A 20,109-nucleotide genomic window follows, 5' to 3' on the forward strand; every position below is an offset into this window, starting at 1 on the left:
TCAAACAGACTCCAACCTCTCCAAAATAGCCAAGACCAGAGAGCTGTGTAAGGACATCAGGGATAAAATTGTAGACCTGCACAAGGCTGGGATGGGCTACAGGACAATAGGCAAGCAGCCTGGTGAGAAGGCAACAACTTTTGGCGCAATTATTAGAAAATGGAAGAAGTTCAAGATGGCGGTCAATCTCCCTTGGTCTGGGGCTCCATGCAAGATCTCACCTCGTGGGGCATCAATGATCATGAGGAAGGTGAGGGATCAGCCCAGAACTACACGGCAGGACCTGGTCAATGACCTGAAGAGAGCTGGGACCACAGACTCAAAGAAAACCATTAGTAACACACTACGCTGTCATGGATTAAAATCCGGCAGCGCACACAAGGTCACCCTGCTCAAGCCAGCGCATGTCCAGGCCCCGCTGAAGTTTGCCAATGACCATCTGGATGATCCAGAGGAGGAATGGGAGAAGGGCATGTGGTCTGATGAGACAAAAATTGAGCTTTTTGGTCCATACTCCACTCGCCGTGGTTGGAGAAAGAAGAAGGATGAGTACAACCCCAAGAACCCCATCCCAACCGTGAAACATGGAGGTGGAAACATCATTCTTTGGGGATGCTTTTCAGCAAAGGGGACAGGACGACTGCACCGTATTGAGGGGAGGATGGATGGGGCCATGTATCACGAGATCTTGGCAAACAACCTCCTTCAGTAAGAGCATTGAAGATGGGTCATGGCTGGGTCTTCCAGCATGACAACGACCCGAAATACACAGCCAGGGCATCTAAGGAGTGGCTGCGTAAGAAGCATCTCAAGGTCCTGGAGTGGCCTAGCCAGTCTCCAGACCTGAACCCAATAGAAAATCTTTGGAGGGAGCTGAAAGTCCGTATTGCCCAGCGACAGCGCCGAAACCTGAAGGATCTGGAGAAGGTCTGTATGGAGGAGTGGGCCAGAATCCCTGCTGCAGTGTGTGCAAACCTGGTCAAGAACTACAGGAAACGTATGATCTCTGTAATTGCAAACAAAGGTTTCTGTACCAAATATTAAGTTCTGCTTTTCTGATGTATCAAATACTTATGTCATGCACTAAAATGCTAATTAATTACTATAAAAAAACAAGGTGATTTTCTGGATTTTTTTTTTAGATTCTGTCACTCACAGATGAAGAGTACCTATGATAAAAATTACAGACTTCTACATGCTTTGTAAGTGGTACACACTGCCGATTTAGCAGGTTATCAAATACTTGTTCTCCCCACTGTACCTATGTAATAATAATTGACAAACTCGCTTTCTGTACCTTCAAATCATTGTTTTGGTACATTTTAGTGTGACCAGGAGAAGATGTTCCAAAATATCGATGCATAGATACAGCCTTGTAAATCTTCTTTAGCTGCTTGTGATTACCTCAGGGGGCTGTCACTCATGGGGAATATACCTACAGCACTTAGTGGGGTAGCTAGCTGAGAGTGGACCGCTTGGATTCTGTCATAGATTTACTGTACGAGTGCTGGTCAAGAAGAGTCAAGGCCACTGACCAGAGATAAAATCCCATAATGTCATGTATATTCTGTAGCTTTGATTGTAGTGTCACTTCTACATTTTAAAAATATTTTATTCAGCTACTAGCTAAGTAGTCACTGAGATTTATGTTGACAATTTACTACAAATATTCTTTTAAATGTATTATATGACAACAAACTGCAGAGAAAATGCCAATATAAACTAAAGCATAAACAAAGTTGTTTGCAAAGTTGCTAGCGTGGCTCATTTAAAAGCTGTGGTATGCACCTAGCATAACAAAACAAGCCCAATTGTGATTGCCCTGCCTGATAATCAGCTGAGAGCATTTGTGGTCAAAGTCTGGTTTGAAGTGTTTAAAACATTTGTTTGCCCAGAAAAAGAACTGCTGTGCCAACTTCTTGTTCGAGTGAGAACAACAATGGAGTTTACTCCTAAAATCATGATTTGCCTCAGCACTTCGATTGTTCCCACTGTTCCCAAATATGTCAACTATGCATATTTTATTGTTCAAACAATCCATAACTGATATCAATTTAACATACTCTCAGATGATTTGCATATGATGCTCATAAAATGCTAAAATCGGTATTAAGACCTATCCATAGCCTGCTTACAGGGTAAGGACACCAATATGTATTTATTTTCATTTGGGTGACGTATCTTATCATGCAGTGCTTAATTTGTAATTCGGGAGGTCCTGGAACACATTGGGGCAAACAGCTCTGTTTTGCTTTTGGTAGAATGTTTCCAGTAAAAAGGGCACACAGTGATGAAATACAAGTAATGAGAGAAAACATTTACTTTATCACTATACTTCTGGATATTAGATAGCATTCCACTGTAGTCCACACCAGTTGTTAAAGAAGCAGGTAACAAATTCAGCGTGATTTGATTTGAACCTCAAATTGAAGCAGGTTGTAATGATACACCTCCTAAATTTAACTTTATTCATTTTCTCAAAGACTCTTCTGAAGTGTTTAGATAGTGAAGTAATAGAAAAGTTATATCATTTTAAGTTAACATTGGGAGCATGTTTAGCTCTAAATTACAGTGAACTTTTGTTCTAAATAAATGATTTGAGGAATAAAAGACAAACACAGTAAATGGAAACTTGGACAAAGACAAACTCCAGCATGGTTCTCCCAAACCCCTCCGCCCCTCTCCTCTCCTCCTGGGGCCTGAGAGATGGGTGCCTGGTGTGCAGGGGCCCTCTCCCTAGCGCTGGCGTGTGACAGCCCTGACAGACGAGGGCTGTTCCTGGGTAAGTATCATGTCAGGGGAGGCGGCGCACCGCGGGAAGCACTCCACGCAGCGGTGTCAGCCATCATGGTGCCAGCTCTTGCTCTAATGAGGGAGACGGCCGTCTCCTGCTCTCCCCCACGCGTCAGGAATCGCCGACAAATCAGCCGCGCGTCCGACGGCCACAAATGATACGTTGACAAATGCAGATATTTCACTTTTAATTGACACTAAGAGATGGAAATGATCTGTTGCCTGGGCTTCTGAGGAGACAATACAATGAAAAGAGGGAGGGAGAGCCAGAGGAAACGGGGGGAAAGAGTGGGAGAGAAGAGAAAAGAGAGTGGAAAGCAGTGATGTAAAGAGCCATAGAGAAAATAAGATGTAGGAATAAGCTGGAAGGATGTTGAATATTTGCACAGAATGTCATTCTCCCTGCGTACTCCGCTCGTGGTTGAAGAGGAGAATAAAAGCACGCTTACATTAGAAGTATGTTCCTGAGGCTTGTCAGCCCACTGTGACAGCCTTACCCCAGGAAACACTGCTCAACACTGGCACGGCGGCAGGCTAACAGCTGATTTGTACAGTAACTGTACACACCTGCCAAATGCTAACTAGGCAACTAATTTAGCCGGTTTAATTATTATGGATCAGTTGATATGGTTTGCAGAGGCTTAGCCCGATGATAACAGGTGTACAATTGTTTGTGGAATAGAAATCATCCCTTTTTAGAATTATAGCAGGAGGTTATTTTAACTGAGCACTGAAACCGTAGATTCAGATAAACGTGCTCTATAATAATAAAAAAAAAATTCAACTGTATGTTGCTTGCTTTCTTAAGGCTAATATGAACGATTAACAAATCCCATTCCACACCACTAGAGAGCAAGAGTGAGCTGCAGCTCTGTATTGAGATGGAGGGGGACAAAAGGGAAGGAGAATGCAAAAGTATAAATGTATTTACTCCACGGTTTGGGGTTTTTCTCATCTGATCAATTTAAATGGATAAACCCGGTTCTCATGAATAAAGCTATGACCCAGAGTGTAGCTTGGCCTTTCCCTGACACCGTTCGGGCTGCCAACGCCTCTGAAACTAATGCACTCACGCCATACACACACACACACACACGCACACACACACTAGTTACAGGTCACAATGAAACATAATTAGATATCGAACTGTCAGGTAGATACCTAGATGCAAAATTGGATGAGTGGGTGGGAATGATACAGCAGAATAACTGTCTGATCTGTGAAAAACCATGTTCCTTCTCACCTTAAAGTATCTTTTGGAACTGTGAGCAGACACAACTCCAGTAGCTCAGGATTCCTTTGAGTTCAGCCTGAATCACTTGACTTGAGGGTATATTTCTCACGGAAGCAAGAGTTTAAGAGGACTAAGTTTTGTGTGGAAGCATGGGTGTATATTTACTCTGCTGATGAGTATTTCTTAATTGTTAGCGTTGGTGTAGCACTATGTGAGTGGAATGCTAATGTGTACCCTAGGGTAGGACTGATAGGGAGGGAGAAATAACTAATTACTGTAATTAGACCTGCAGGAAAGGGAAGGCGAGCATCCCCTGGACAGCCCATGGACAGCTCCAGAAACATACTTTCTCTGGAAATAATCCCATATAGCTCAACACCTGTATACTTCCTGATGATGCTGGGGTTAATCTGTATTACCAGACCAGAGGCAGACTGCCTGGTGATTTTGTGGTTAATCTATAGTACCAGACCAGATGCAGACTTCCTGGTGATTTTGGGGTTAACCTGTTGTACCAGACCAGAGGCAGACTGCCTGGTGATTATGGAGTAAATCTGTAGTACCAGACCAGAGGCAGACTACCTGGTAATGTTGTGGTAAATCTGTAGTACCAGACCAGAGGCAGGCGGCCTGGTGATTATGGGGTTAATCTGTAGTACCAGACCAGAGGCAGACTGCCTGGTAATGTTGTGGTTAATCTATGGTACCAGACCAGAGGCAGACTGCCTGGTGATTTGTGGGTTACGCTGTAGTACCAGACTCTAATCTGTCCAAAGCCAGAGTGCTGGACAGTCTAGAGGTTAGGGGTGACAGCCTTCACACAGAGGTCAACACCAGGGGTCACATCTGAGCCATGCTAGGCCTTTGGCTGGGATGGCGATGGGGGGAGGCGAGGGGATTAAAGCCCGGCGCTGATTGTCTGAACTTGAAACAGGGGATCTTGGGAGGAGAAGAACAACAGAGCTAATTAGGCAAAAGGAGAGGAGCGGAGCTGACAGAGCCCAGCCAAATGGCTCGGTGCCAGAACACAAAAGCAGTGGTGGGGCATGGGCCCAATGGGTGGGGGAGAGACTGCTTCATTAACGTCCGACTGGAGCTAAGGAAGGGAAGAAGAGGTAGGAGAGAGGAAGACAGGCACAGAGGGAAATTTGGAGGCAGAGTGTAAGGGAAGGAACTGGCGGAGGGTGGAAGGAAGGAAAGAAAGCAATAGAGAGAGCAGGAGGAATGGAGACAGGCAGAAAGGGAGGGAGAGAGACAAGCAGAAAGACTGGAAAAAAGGGAGGGAGGGAAGAAGACAGGCAAAAGAGGGAGGACGGAGAGGAGTGACAGAGGGAGGAAGGTAGAGTAGACACATAAAGGAGGAGAAATGAAAGTGTGTTTAATTAAGCTGAGACTGGAGGGCGACTCATGTAGCCAGCCTGTCAGTGTGCTCAGAATCGTTCCTTGTCTGGTGTGAATAAAAATACACACACACACACACACACACACATACAGCCTGACTGTGGTTACAGAATTACTGGAACGCAGATTCTCTAGAACTAAGATGTTAAGTGCTCTGCATATGTCCAGGGTTTTCTACATTACAGTTACAGTCTCTGCAGCAGTTAGTCTTCCCAGAGAAACAGGTTACCATGCGAGTATCAGTGACGAATGGAGACTGGTGCTTGTTTACTACAGGTAGATCAAGGCTCAGTCAATTTAGTGTTGTACATTTGTGCTCACCGCTCTGTCTTATTTTCTCACACTTAATTATTGTGCTAGATAATTATTCTCGATTTACTGGTGAGACATTCGTGAGAAGTCTGCATGTAAAGTAATGTTGTTTTTCATTTGAGAGCAGATGGTGTCAGTACACCAGTCTTTTGTTTCACTCAAAGCACATGTTGCCCAGTGTCGCACGATGTTGAGTTTTGACGGCATGAGATGAAGTGTGACCATTTGCGAAATCGTCCTTTTTTTCTACAGTAATAATAAACTCTGACATTATACTGCATGTTTTATGGATGACCAATCATTTACAAGGCTAAACAGCAGAAATTGGTTCAATCAGGGACCACTTTGCCTAGAGCTTTGTATGCCACGGCACCTTCATCATTTCAGGTCACCTTCGTCCTCAATCTTCCTTGGGTGACATTTTCAGGGCGTGAATTCATGGTGCGAAGAACAACCTTTACCGTAACCCTAATTATAATCTCAAAGTGCAAACGGGGTCTTACAAGATGGTCTGGGTTCAGTACAATTGGCACATTGTTGAAGAAAAGTTTCACGTTTAATCATGCTGGTTTATGGTAACTTTTGCACTTTGCACATTGGCTTTGCATCACGTAAACGTGGTGCATCCTTTGCATCCTTTGGCAGAAGCTGAGAATATCTACCTGTAGGCCAGCCAAAAACCGTCCGTCCTCACCTTCCCCACTTCGTGAACCTCTGTGAAAGTGCTCCTTCCTTCCTCCTTTTCTATCACCTGCTGAGGCAAACAAAGAGCCAGTGCACTGAATATGAAAGGGCTCATACATATTGAAACCACAGCAGGTCTGTTCTGCTCCCGCCTTCATTCATAATCCATATTCCTTAGGAGATTCTAGAACAAAATGCCTGTTAGCCGTTTGCCTTTTATATTCATTAAAATGCCATTTCGGATGGAATAAAGCAGCGACCACGGCCACCCGTTAACTGTGGGAATTATACAACCAGATTTTAATAATGCACCTTGACTCCAGGGAAGCTTTGGGGTTAAAACTTTACTGTAAGTGTCCATATGGAAGTCTTAAAACCATCTATGACAACCATACATCGGTCATTTGCTCTAATGTGAAGTGTTAATAACAACTGCCATTTCACAGTATTACAACATTGTTATTACTTGTGACATATGTATTATATTAAAGCTGATGTTATATTATATTCAATGAAAAATGGGTCTGATACTGTGTTGACAGTGGTACCCAACCTATTTTTGTTACTGTACCACCAACTGAATTTTGCCCTTCACTGACTGCCGCTGAAGTACCCCCTGATGTTTTAAGCTTACAGTACAGTAATTTTTCTTACGGAATCTACCAGCATTTTCTTTTGGGGGCATTGATGCAACACTGATTTGTGGGGTGCGGGGACATTCATGCCACAGTTTGTTTGCGTTTTTGCTAAGTAACCGTGAATGTAAAAGATTAGCTTGTCAAAAGCAAATTATCAATGGAAACAGTCATTTCTATGGGGTAAATAAGTGTTAATATTATTGTTTATTGCTACATTTTGGAAGGTATATTTTGGAAGAGGTAAACGTGAAAGTGGTGTTTACCAGTGAGATCTGTTGTAGCTTCTTGGTTGCATTACTGACAGTGGCACCAAGAAAACCAAAAGAGCATTTTACTGCATTGGCTTGTTAATACTACAGACAGGCACAGCACACTACATGGGCATGATCCACGTTGCAGTCTGTTGTTTTCAAGTGTATTTTCCGTCTTCAAAAAATTACCGTTGTCTTCATTCGCCCTTTTATGAATTCTGATAATTGTGGTACTTTATGGACAGACCAATGCAGAGGAAGTAGATACTGTGAAATTCAAATGAGCTTTTCCTAGTCTGTGTCGGGGAGACCTTGTGTTTTTATGACACAAATGTATCACATTAGTAACTGGTACACTAAGTAGATGTGCAAAGGTGAAATGCCCCTTTAACATTATAAGAGTATTCTGAAGGCCAAGTCTTAAAATACAGAATGAATTTGCTTGATTGATCGTGTTTGGAGAATATTAAAACAATGTTATTCAAAGTGTTGTTAGGGTAGTAAAAATTGTGATAGAAAGTTGTAAATAAAACAAAAAGATGCCCTGTATTTTTCTTTATGCCAGCAGGCCCCTGAGAAAGAACACGTAAGTTGCCTGCCCCTTGTACAAAAGATCTAGACAATGCTTCTTTACAAATCTGATTGAATACAACCACAATTCACACAGTAAGGTGTGCAGAGGCATTTGGCATCTCGTATCTACTGCACCTCACTGACTACTACACCTTACTGTTGGTAGACTATTCTGCTATTGCCACCAAAACTGTTGATTCCAAGTCATTCCACTACTCTTCCCACTCCTATATTCCAGTTGAGACTTACATCAAATACAAGGCCAAAGTGCTTATAGAACAGCAAGGGGAGCTTCTCCTCCCTCCCTTAAGGCAATGCTCAAATCCTATAAACCAACCTGGGCTTGTCGTTCCGCCACCTCTGTTCTCTTTGCCTTCCTGCCCCTACAACAAGGCCTTTCCCACTCAACCTACAGTACAGGCCAAAGGTTTGGACACACCTTCTCATTCAATGCGTTTTCTTTATTTTCATGTCTATTTACATTGTAGATTCTCACTGAAGGCATCAAAATTATGAATGAACACATATGGAATTATGTGAAATAACTGAAAACGTTTTATATTTTAGATTCCTCAAAGTAGCCACCCTTTGCTTTTTTGATAGCGCTGCAAACCCTTGGTGTTCTCTCAGTGAGTTTCATGAGGTAGTCACCTGAAATGGTTTTCACTTCACAGGTGTGCCTTGTCAGGGTTAATAATTTGAATTTTCTTCCCTTATTAATGGGGTTGGGACCATCAGTTGTGTTGTGCAGAAGTCAGGTTGATACACAGCCGACAGCCCTATTGGACAACTGTTAGAATTCATATTATGGCAAGAACCAATCAGCTAAGTAAAGAGAAACAAGTGGCCATCATTACTTTAACAAATAAAGGTCAGTCAGTCCCGAAAATTGAGAAAACTTTGAATGTGCAGTCGCAAAAAACATTAAGCGCTGGCTCACATGAGGACCGCCCACACAACGAAACTGGCTCACATGAGGCCCGCCCCAGGAAAGGAAGACCAAGAGTCACCTCTATTGCTGAGAATAAGTTCATCCGAGTCACCAGCCTCAGAAATCGCAGGTTAACAGCAGCTCAGATTAGAGACCAACTGAATGCCACACAGAGTTGGAGAAGGGCTTCTTCTAAATTACAAAAAGATTAAACAATTCAATGCAAACTAGCAAGCAATAAAGGGTCCTATACGACACGACTTCAGGGTGAAGTGCAGCATTAACCACTGTCTTGCCAGGTAGGCTCTCATCGCCACTGGGATGCCCACTCTCCAATGCCATTCGGGGGCAGAGAGACTGGCTTGTTGTTTTCTCTCAATTCTCTGCCCTCATTCAGGGTGGTTGGGGTTGGTGAGTGTCCCTTTGGTAGATGCTTGGCAATGTGGGTGGATTGACTTCCTGCCTGTTGGGCACCGTCCGGGGCCTCCCCCGGATAGAGCTAGATTGTCAATGATTTTTTCCTAGCCACTGTGCTTCAACACTGTTGTTGCTTGCTCCTTGATGTTTCAGGCTGGGTGTTTTGCAAAAGTACTTTGTGACAACTGCTGATGTAAAAAGGGCTTTATAAATAAATTGGATTGATTGATTGATAGGTGACACTGAATGAGTTCCAGTGAAAGCAGTGAACAGTCAGTCCTGCTTTGTCTTTGAAGTATGAGGAAACACTGCTCTTTGCATGTGTGTCCACCCAGATATAGCCTGCTACTGCATAAGCTGAAGCTACAATCATGTATTACAATTTGGTTACCAATGTAATCAGAACATTAACAAGTATTTATTTCCCCGTCACACACATGAAATGGGTACTCAGGCTTCAAACAATCCAGAATATAAACTTAAAGCTCACTCTCTGTATAGTCCTTTTCACGATAGAATTTCCTCAATACACATACAGACGATAATAAAAGAAAGGTTTTGTTCTTGTCAATATGATCTTGTCCACCATGCAGCTGGCTTTCCTCTGTTGAATCATTGAAGAGTGTAGCTGGCAAATTACAAGACTGAGGATCTATCCATACGTTGGATGAACTTCAAAATATAAGCAGTGCATGCAATTTAAACAAGGAGGGGAGAGCTGAAACATTGAAAGCAGGCCTAAGCAACCTAAATTCTAAACCATAAATAATATAGTAATAACATTTGTTTAGTTTCCACCAGATATAGAAACTGCAGGTTGTGTAGTGGTAAGACTGCATAGAGCCAGTAACCAAAAGTCACTTCTGTGCCCCCCCTGCCCCCACCACCTGAGAAGTCAGTGACAGAGAAATCAAAGTTAAGTGCATTATATATAAAATGCACTTAACTTTGATTTCTCTGGCACTGACTTCGCTAACTAATAACTTCGGTGAAGGAAAATGTGCTTATTATGATTGTCAGAGGTTTTTCCAAGACACCTTAAGAAGAATGCACTTATTTTAAGTCGCTCTGGATAAAAGCGTCTGCTAAATGACTAAAATGTAAATGTAAAAATTTCACTGGTTTGAATCCCCAGTCCAACAAGATTATTCGTCATGCTGTCATGCTCTTTGAGGCACTTAGCCCTAATTGCTTGATTGAAAATTATTAAAACATATTTATTAAAATCCATAGTCACATTGTTGGACAGCATACACAGAAAATAGCTTATATAACCTATTTGTTCATGAATTTAGTTTATGCTAGGTCAAGGTTGAAGTTAAGATTGAACTGCAAGATTGTAGACTGATTGTGATGGGGTTTCTTTAATTTTCAGCTATGGAAACTAGGGACAACCCTCCCTCGGTTTAGGGCCCCACCTTTCTAAGGTCCAAGATTGGGGACAAGATTATTGTTAATACAATAAAAAGACGCAAAAAAGATGGCTTTTTATCGTTGAATAATGTGTTTTATTTTTCAAGAGAAGTCTAGTCACTCAGGTGGCTCCACTACGCCACAGATGAATGCCATTTACAGGATAGTTACTTTGTCTAACTTCTGTGAGAGACGAACTCACAAATGGAAACAGAGGAGAAAATGAGGAGGAAAAAGGAGCAAAAGGACTGATAAATAATAAAAGTGTAAAAGGACAGTCCCGGGGCATCACCCCCTACTTCCCTCTCCCTTGCTCTCACCCCCTCCCACCCACCCCCCACCCCCTCCCTCCCACACCCCACCCCACACCCCGCCTCCTGGCTATGTTGAATCTGTCAAGTTTGGAGGAGGAGATGTCTCAGGACAGCTGTGTGTCTGCCTGTGCTTCTATGTATCTGTGTGTCTTTCTGTGTGCATGTGTGTGTGTGTGTGTGTGTGTGTGTGTGTGTGTGTGTCTGTGTGTGTGCGTGATGGGGAGCTGATTAACAGAGTGCAGAGCAGCGTGGCGAGAAAGGAGCGCCGGCCGAGACGAACGGAGCCCAAACAGAAACACATTCCATGCAAATGTGTTTGTCACTCTGACAGTATGTCTCAATTAAGGCCCATAGCCGAGCAGAGCTAGTCTCTCCTCACCAAGGCTTCTGTCTGCAAGCTGCCTGCTTCACTGACCCCCCCTACACACACTCACTTCCTTTAAGGGTGGCAGGGAAATGAAAAGAACAAAGAAGAAAGGGGAAAAAAAAAACTGAAAGGAAGAAGAAGAAAATCCTTCAGCTTCCTGACAGCAGTGGTACATCTTGAGAAGGGCTGAAAAATTGACAACTCCTGTAGCACTGTGAGGTAACACAGTAATGATAAGAGTGGCCAGAGCGATATAGCAGCGCTAGTTTCAGCTATAATGACAACAATGATGGCAAAACAATCAAACTAAATTCCGGATAAACCCCCACTGTCATCTCCCCCTCTGGATGCTGCTGCCGTCGCTGGGTTTGACGTCTGCCGTGGCAGATCTCCATGATCGGAGAGTGATTTACCCAGGAGAACACACACACACACACACGGCGTCTTAGTGGGTCTGGAGGTAGATTTGGGCAGGGCTGATGGGTAATGTGACGGTGTTGCCTGGGTGCAGGCATTTAATTAATCTCCAGACACGTCAGAGGGAGAGGGACAGCTGAGATGAGTGGGCTCCCCACGGCAGGCAGACAGACAGGCAGGCAGGCAGACATGAAGACAGACAGAATGAGTGAAGAAGACAGGCAGAGGGACAAAGACACTCGCTGCCTCCCGGGGGTGTCTGCGTAGCACCTAGCGGACAGATACGACGCGTAAAGTGATCTCCGCTCAACAGGGCTCAGCGTGAGCCTGTTACATGCCTATCAGCCTCTGCAGGGTGAGCGCGGCGAAGATGCGCCCGTGTTCACCGGGAGCCTCGTGTTGCTGTGTATGTGTGGGAGAGGAGGTTCGCAATGGGTTTTTAGGATGTCGAGGTGCAGGGAAGGAGGGGTTTGCTGTCTAGTCTCTGTGTGGGTGGTTACAGCACACTGCGCCAAGCCGGTGGGAAGTCCTGTCAGAGCAGAGTGGGAACTGGAATAGAGATCTCACCTGCTGTCTGTCTGTCAGGCTGCCTACAGCTCCCTGGCTACAACTTCCTTTCTAAGTTTTATTCTGCACCTCCCTATATTCACCTCCCTACCAACACCTCCCTATCTACACCTCCCAAGCTATACCTCCCTGTCTACAACTTCCTGTTTGCACCGCCACACACACATCTCCCTTTTAAACCTCCCATATCTGACTGGAATTTCCTATCCACGCCTCCCAATCAATTCCTCCCTGTCTACATCTTCCTATGTAGACCTGTATATCTGCATCGTCCTGATTGCACCTCCCTGTCTGCACGCCCCCATCTACACCTCCCTGTCTGCACCGTCCTGTCTCAAACAACATGCCTACATTTCCTTGTTTTTACACCCCTATCTACACATCCCCATCTATCTGCATTTCAAAACACCTGCAATGAATGTCAAACCATAATATCAGGGAGATGCAGAATCTAGTGTTGGGGAACTGCGGGACGGTATTGGGTGACCTGGGGAAATGAATTGGGCAACCTGGAGTGGGAGCAGTATCGGCAAATATATTGACAAATATGTAGGTTCAAGACCCTAGTGAGAAGAACGGAGGAATGCACTTCAGAAGGAAACAATAACATGATGAAATATTGGGAAAGATTTAATGATCTGTGGAGGGTTGGGATTTAAATTGAATAGCTTAACTATGGACACTGTCCTAGTGAATGATGCATGGCTATATATAGAGGAAAATATATATATATATATTTTTTTTTCTACGGTTAGTTGGGGCAAAACAGCGGATTAAAATAAGGTTAACCAATTGTTTATTACTTTATGGTTTTAACAAAGAGCAAAGCATGGACCCCAGTCAGAAATAAATAGAATTGTTGATGTTTATAAAAAACATCCTTTCTCATTAAAGATGTGACATTTGTTAGTTTTCTATTCTGTACTGTATTTGGTTAGAATGTGGGATTCAGCATTCCACATCATACTTTCTGGCTTTCCGGCTATTTTCCCCCAAAATCCTGTTAGGATTTTATTTCATGTTCATTGGTCCTTGCCTTGGTGCTTCAGACTGTGTTCTGACGATTTGAGTTTGCAGTAGAAGGCTTTAGGCTAAGCATGAATGTACATTGAACATGTGAAAATATCAATACGCATGCTCAGAATGTTGGTGTGATCAATGTAGATCACAAAAATTTGATGCCAAGTGGGGCTGACAGCCGGTAGCCCCACTACAGTGTCATTTCGTATTTCAGACCTGATTGGCTGTCTGTCTTGCGCCAACATTAATCGGCAAGAATAGCAAGGAGGGTAGATTGTCTTAGCTAGATTGTTAGCTTCACAAATGCCAGATAACTTCAGAAAATTAATAAAGTGGATTTCATACTCGAGCACCGGTTTGAAACCCTTAATTTGGAGGAGAAACTTGAAGTAAAGCGACTTGGTACCCATCAGCTACGGGATACTGTCATCACTCAAACTGCTGGTAAAGGTAACCGCAGGTTTAACGTGGAGTGGTTTTTGAAGAAAAAGTGGCTAACAGTTAGCATCCATGTCTGCTATTTGGTGATGTTACTTGGTCGAGGACGGGTTACAAAGATTTGAAACATCTTTCAGAGAGGATTGCAAAGCATGAGAGCAGCGGGGGTCATCTGGAAAATGCTGTGAAATTGGGCTTACTTGGAAGGGTAAATGTCACAGCCCAAGTTGATAGTGCATACAGATGCTCCATTGAGCAGCATAACAAACAGGTGGAGGAAAACAGATACGTTCTCTTTCGGATCATAACATGTATTAAACTGTGTGGTAAATGTGAAACCGCACTGCAGGGGCACGACGAGTCGGTGGACTCCCTGAATCCTGGAATATTCAGATGCATTTTCAAGACTGTGTGAGGGCGATTCGAGACTTCAGAGGCACTATGACGCTCAGCCCATCTTCAAAGGGACATCTAGCACTGTACAAAACGAACTGTTAGACTGTATGTATGAAGTGTACAGGTAGGGGAAAGCCAAGCAAGTGGACGAGACAGCATTTGTTGCCATACAGGCAGATGAGACAACTGATGTCTCCTGTAAATCAGAAATGGTGGTTGTGTTGCAATACATGTTGCCTAACAATACAGTGACAGAGAGGTTTTTGGAGTTTGTGGAAGTCAAAGATAAAACTGGACTTGGCCTCTCAAATAGAATCAAGGGTGTGCTGGAACCAATGAAGCTTGGAAAAAAGCTGATCGCTCAGATGGTGCGGCTGTAATGAGTGGAACAAAATTATGTTATTTTTATTTCTCGAAGATTACTTCCTATAACTTATTAACTATGAATATAGCATATGCCTAAATTGCATATCATTTCTGTTAGGAAATGTCCGAGGGTATAGACGCTAATGAAAGAGACATACCTGCATGCCCAGTTTGTTCACAGCTATTCTCACCAGCTGAACCTGACCTTGCAACTTTGTTCATCAAGGATGAGCATCCTGAAGTTTTTTTTTTGCAGATTTTACTGCTTTTGCCACCTTTTTCTCTGGTGCTCCAAAACGTGTTGCGGCACTTGCTGAGGCAACAGAGACGCATTCCAAGGCCACCCATTGTACGATGGAAATTTAAAACTAGAACTGTCAATGCAATTCCGGAAAATCGCGCTGCGCTGCTCCTGTATATGGAGGACATAGGCACACAACCAGGATGGGATAAGGCTACAATAAGTGAGGCCTACGGCCTGTCAAAAAAACTCTGGGACCGAACCTTTCTGCAGCTGCTGGATTTTTTTTCTTCCTAATGCCTGATGTTGATGTTTTATATAACACTCTGCAAAAACGGAACATCGATGCATCTGGGATTAGCAGTGCACTCACCCATTTCAAGGAGAATGTCCAGAATATGCGGAAGAAAACTGAGGAACGGGCTGCCATCGTTCACGATGGAACAGACGAACCAGGCCGATGAGTAACCAACACAGCGCCGGTGATGAAGGAGGCATGCGACACAATCATCTCCCAGGTGGACCAGAGGTTTTCACAAAGTGACCACCTGATCGCTGCCAAGCTGGTTGGTAGCTCGCTCTTCCCACAATTCGTCCTGTCATTCCCTATATCTGAGTTTGACTGTGCGGTGAAACTATGGCCTCGAGGAAACGAGGATAAGTTGAAGTCTGAGCTGACCACTCTGTACTGCCACACTGAGCTTCACACTGGTAAGACGTCTCTGTTAACACACCTGTCTCTGTTAAGATCCATCCATGAGAACACACTAGAGGAGGCTTTGCTGAGACCGTCACTCTGCTGAAAATGATCATAACAACACCTATGACGACATCCGAGGCAGAGAGGAACTTTTCCACCTTGAAGAGGGTAAAAACCTTCACTCGAAATACCATGGGACAGCCGCGACTCCACGCATTGGCCGTGTTGTCCATCGAAAGCCAGCTGATTCAGCAGCTACATGACTTCATTCACAAAGTAATCGAAAAGTTTTCCCAGAGGAAGAACTGCCGTGCCACCTTTCTCTTCAAGTGAGCCCTCAGCCTTAAGCATATTTTATCATCCTGCCTTTGTGGTGCTGGTCCGTGCATTGTTTATGTTTTTGTGCTGGATCGATTGATATAAATGGTGACAAGTGTCAGTGTGTCCATGCTTATCTATTACGGTTGTTGTCATAGAATGGATATGTATCCCTAAAAAGTTGTCTTTCTGCTTCGTTGTGGCCTTCAGTGGTGTTGAGCTCATTGCTGTTCGAGTATGGCCCTGTAGGCACATTGGTTCTGAGCTTGGTTGCATTCCTAATTTAGGTTAGTAAATGTGACAATGGTAATTTGACATGTGTGTGAGAAAGAAGGAGAGCAGTTACACAAGAAGGTCTCTCTCTCTCTCTCTCTCTCCAGTATGTGTAATACAACACCTGGTAGAAGCAAGCCGCTCTGTCATTAAAAGTGTTTTGTGGAGCCATGCTGTTTGTTGATGTGTTAAATAAACACATCAGTAGCATGAGGGAGTTTTGTAGCTTTACTGGTATGTTCCTTGTATTTTGAAATGGTTTGTGCCCCACACATGTTTTACATATAGAAACGCCACCGGTAATACAAGGAACGATGAAGACCAAACCAGGTCAAACGATGCACTGAAAATAACTCATTCCATAACAATAGATTTAATAAAAATTAAAGCATATTTTATTAACCAGGAATAATGATCAGGAAGGATTCAAGAAAACATATATTTTCTGTTCTTTCACAGAAGTCAATTTCAAGCCAGTGCCTGTTAAAGATCCTGTTGATACCTGGTTCTCGACCACTCAAGTGGCAATCTGAAAACTATTGTACCTAGATAAATAAGCTGTCCAGTAGAGGTCAGTGTTTGAAAGCAACTTGGCATCCAAAAGAGAACTGCGGGAGCTTGGATTTTGCAAAAATCATGTGACCATACATAACTTTTAGAACTCGTGGTGCTTAAGAAACTTTGCACTTTAATGTTATGCTTTGAATATTATAAGTATACGTTTTTCTTTTTATATTCATTGAGAATATCCATAACTAAGTCTTTAAGTGTCCAGACCAGCAGAGGTCAGCGCCCATACCTACCTGCCAGTAGTGTGATCGACCAATCAGCGACACACAAAGGCCATAATAATTGCTTCAAAATACGACTCCATTCATTTGTACGTCTGACAGCAGGCTGAATCAACCAAGGACGTCCTTTTCCCTTTAATAATAAATGATGAACCTTAGTGCCAGTCACATAGCGTATATGGCCTATAGTTTCACATGCACGAAATATTAAATGATAGAACAGTAACACTAGATAATTGATCAAGTGGATTAACATGGAAGGTGATTAGGTGAATAAGTAACGAAGACGATTATGTGAACATGTTTTTTTGGTGCGCTGTAAGGGATGTGCTCGTGCAATGTGGCAAATGTGAGGAATGTACAGTAAATAGTTTTTTTATATTTTGGGACAATTTACGTGTTATTGACAAAGTTGTGGGACGTGAGAGTGTGCTGGAAATAGCTGTAGGCCAAAGACAAACCGATGCTGGAGTAGCATAAAGGTACCAGAGGCAGCAGCTTAGACCGATGGACCTCTCTAAGGCACTACAACTGTTGGTAACACTTTACTTTGAGTCCCAAAGGTGTTTCTGTAGATGCACTACAGTTTATCTACTGACTATCAGTAACATTTTAACAATCTACTAAACCTATCACTTACCCTAACCCTTATTCCATCCTTAACACTTACCCTAACCGTTATTCCATCCTTAACACTTACCCTAACCCTTATTCCATCCTTAACACTTACCCTAACCCTTATTCCATCCTTAACACTTACCCTAACCCTTATTCCATCCTTAACACATACCCTAACCCTTATTCCATCCTTAACACTTACCCTAACCCTTATTCCATCCTTAACACTTACCCTAACCCTTATTCCATCCTTAACACTTACCCTAACCCTTATTCCATCCTTAACACATACCCTAACCCTTATTCCATCCTTAACACTTACCCTAACCCTTATTCCATCCCTAAATACACCCATATCTTTAGCAAACAGATGTTTATCAACAGATAGATTGTTTAAAATGTTTTGATAGCATTACTGTCCATAGAACCTATACAGACGGAATTAGGTCTCTTAAAATAAACTTTTACCCTGTAGATATTTTCTTTATTTTAGCTAGAGTTTCACACATTTGTGAATGTGGGCCATCCTAGCTGCAAGGAGAAGCACTCCTGCCTATGGAGCAGCAAGGCCAGATGTGCAAGTCAGTATTAGTTTGAGGAGACCTACAATAATATTTGATCATCCAACACCTGCACTCAGAATGACTTCAGTGGTAATGAAACTTCATAAACAGACCACATTACATTGTTTTGAGAAAAACTAATGTGCATCATTGTATAGGATAGGATCAATTAATCAATTAATGTGCACGAAGAAAGAGATAATAAAACAGATTACTCTAATATAACATTCTAAACACCCGTGTGTAACCCAAGAACATGTATTTGACATATCTAGATGCATTTAAGTTTTACGCCCACGCACTGCTTGAGAAAAGTGTGTCATACAGCACTGTTTCTGATCGTGTGTAAAACACCTACATGTGTGTGTTTATCTGTGTTCAGTGGTAACCAGTGCCTACCTGCAGTATGGGGCCGTTATGTTCCCCTCCCCAGGCGCGGGCCACAGAGCTCAGAGCTCAGTAATGGGGCTAATTGGGTGTAAAGGGGGTTGAGGCTGGCATCAGGTGCAACTGATCTCGGGTCCTGATTAAGCACTGAATTTTCCTCTGCACAGAACAACAGATGACCAGCTCCCTGGAGTGTGTGGACACACACACACACACACCTGTTACCTGGGATATGTTCTTTCACATCCCTGTACTGTGTATGAATGTAAATGTTACATGTACTGTGTATGAATGTAGATGTTTTACTATGTATACACGCCTATGGCTGTGGTCCTTCCCTACAGGAATGCACTGTAGGCACATTAACCCAGTGAAGGTATCTTCTCCCATTAGATATTCGCACACACGATCACACACTCCCACTGTAATCCGCTTCCCCCTAGCAGTGTGTTGTGGGAGCCGGGCAGCCGTATCAGTCGATTGATTGAGTGAAGAGGAGGACCAGGAGAGGAGACGTGAGGAGAGGAGGAGCCGCAGGCCATGCGCAGCTGAGGAGGAGACCTATCGGAAATCACTGGATGCAGAGCAGGGCTGCCCCAGCTGGTCACACACGCGCCCGGGCAACCACTACACTCAGCCAGAAGGAAACAGTCAGCCCAATACACCCAGCAAGAAGGAAACAGTCAGCCCAATACAGCCAGGCAGATAGAAACAGTCATCCCAATACAGCCAGACAGAATGAAACAGTCAACCAATATAGCCAGCAAGAAGGAAACAGTCAGCCCAATACACCCAGCCAGAAGGAAACAGTCAGCCCAATACACCCAGCAAGAAGGAAACAGTCATCCCAATACAGCCAGGTGGATAGAAACAGTCATCCCAATACAGCCAGACAGAATGAAACAGTCAATCAATACAGCCAGCAAGAAGGAAACAGTCAGCCCAATACACCCAGCAAGAAGGAAACAGTAAGCCCAATACACCCAGCAAGAAGGAAACAGTCTGCCCAATACAGCCAGGCAGATAGAAACAGTCATTCCAATACATCCAGACAGAATGAAACAGTCAACCAATACAGCCAGCAAGAAGGAAACAGTCAGCCCAATACACCCAGCAAGAAGGAAACAGTCAGCCCAATACACCCAGCAAGAAGGAAACAGTCAGCCCAATACAGCCAGGCAGATGGAAACAGTCAGCCCAATACAGCCAGAAAGAAAGAAACAGTCAGCCCAAAACAGCCGGGCAGATTGAAAGAGTCAGCTCAACACAGCAGGGCAGATTGAAACAGTCAGCCCAACACTGCCGGGCAAATTGAAACCGTCAGCCCAGTACAGCCAGAAAGAAGGAAACAGTCAGCTCAACAAACCCAGAAATAAAGACACAGTCAGCCCAGTACAACCAGCCAGATAGAAAGAGTCAGCCCAGTACAACCAGCCAGATAGAAAGAGTCAGCCCAGTACAACCAGCCAGATAGAAAGAGTCAGCCCAGTACAACCAGCCAGATAGAAAGAGTCAGCCCAGTACAACCAGCCAGATAGAAAGAGTCAGCCCAGTACAACCAGCCAGATAGAAAGAGTCAGCCCAGTACAACCAGCCAGATAGAAAGAGTCAGCCCAGTACAACCAGCCAGATAGAAAGAGTCAGCCCAGTACAACCAGCCAGATACAGCCACCTGTTTCCAAAAGC

This window comes from Esox lucius, chromosome 13, assembly GCF_011004845.1.
Source record: "Esox lucius isolate fEsoLuc1 chromosome 13, fEsoLuc1.pri, whole genome shotgun sequence".
Classification (NCBI taxonomy): Eukaryota; Metazoa; Chordata; class Actinopteri; order Esociformes; family Esocidae; genus Esox; species Esox lucius.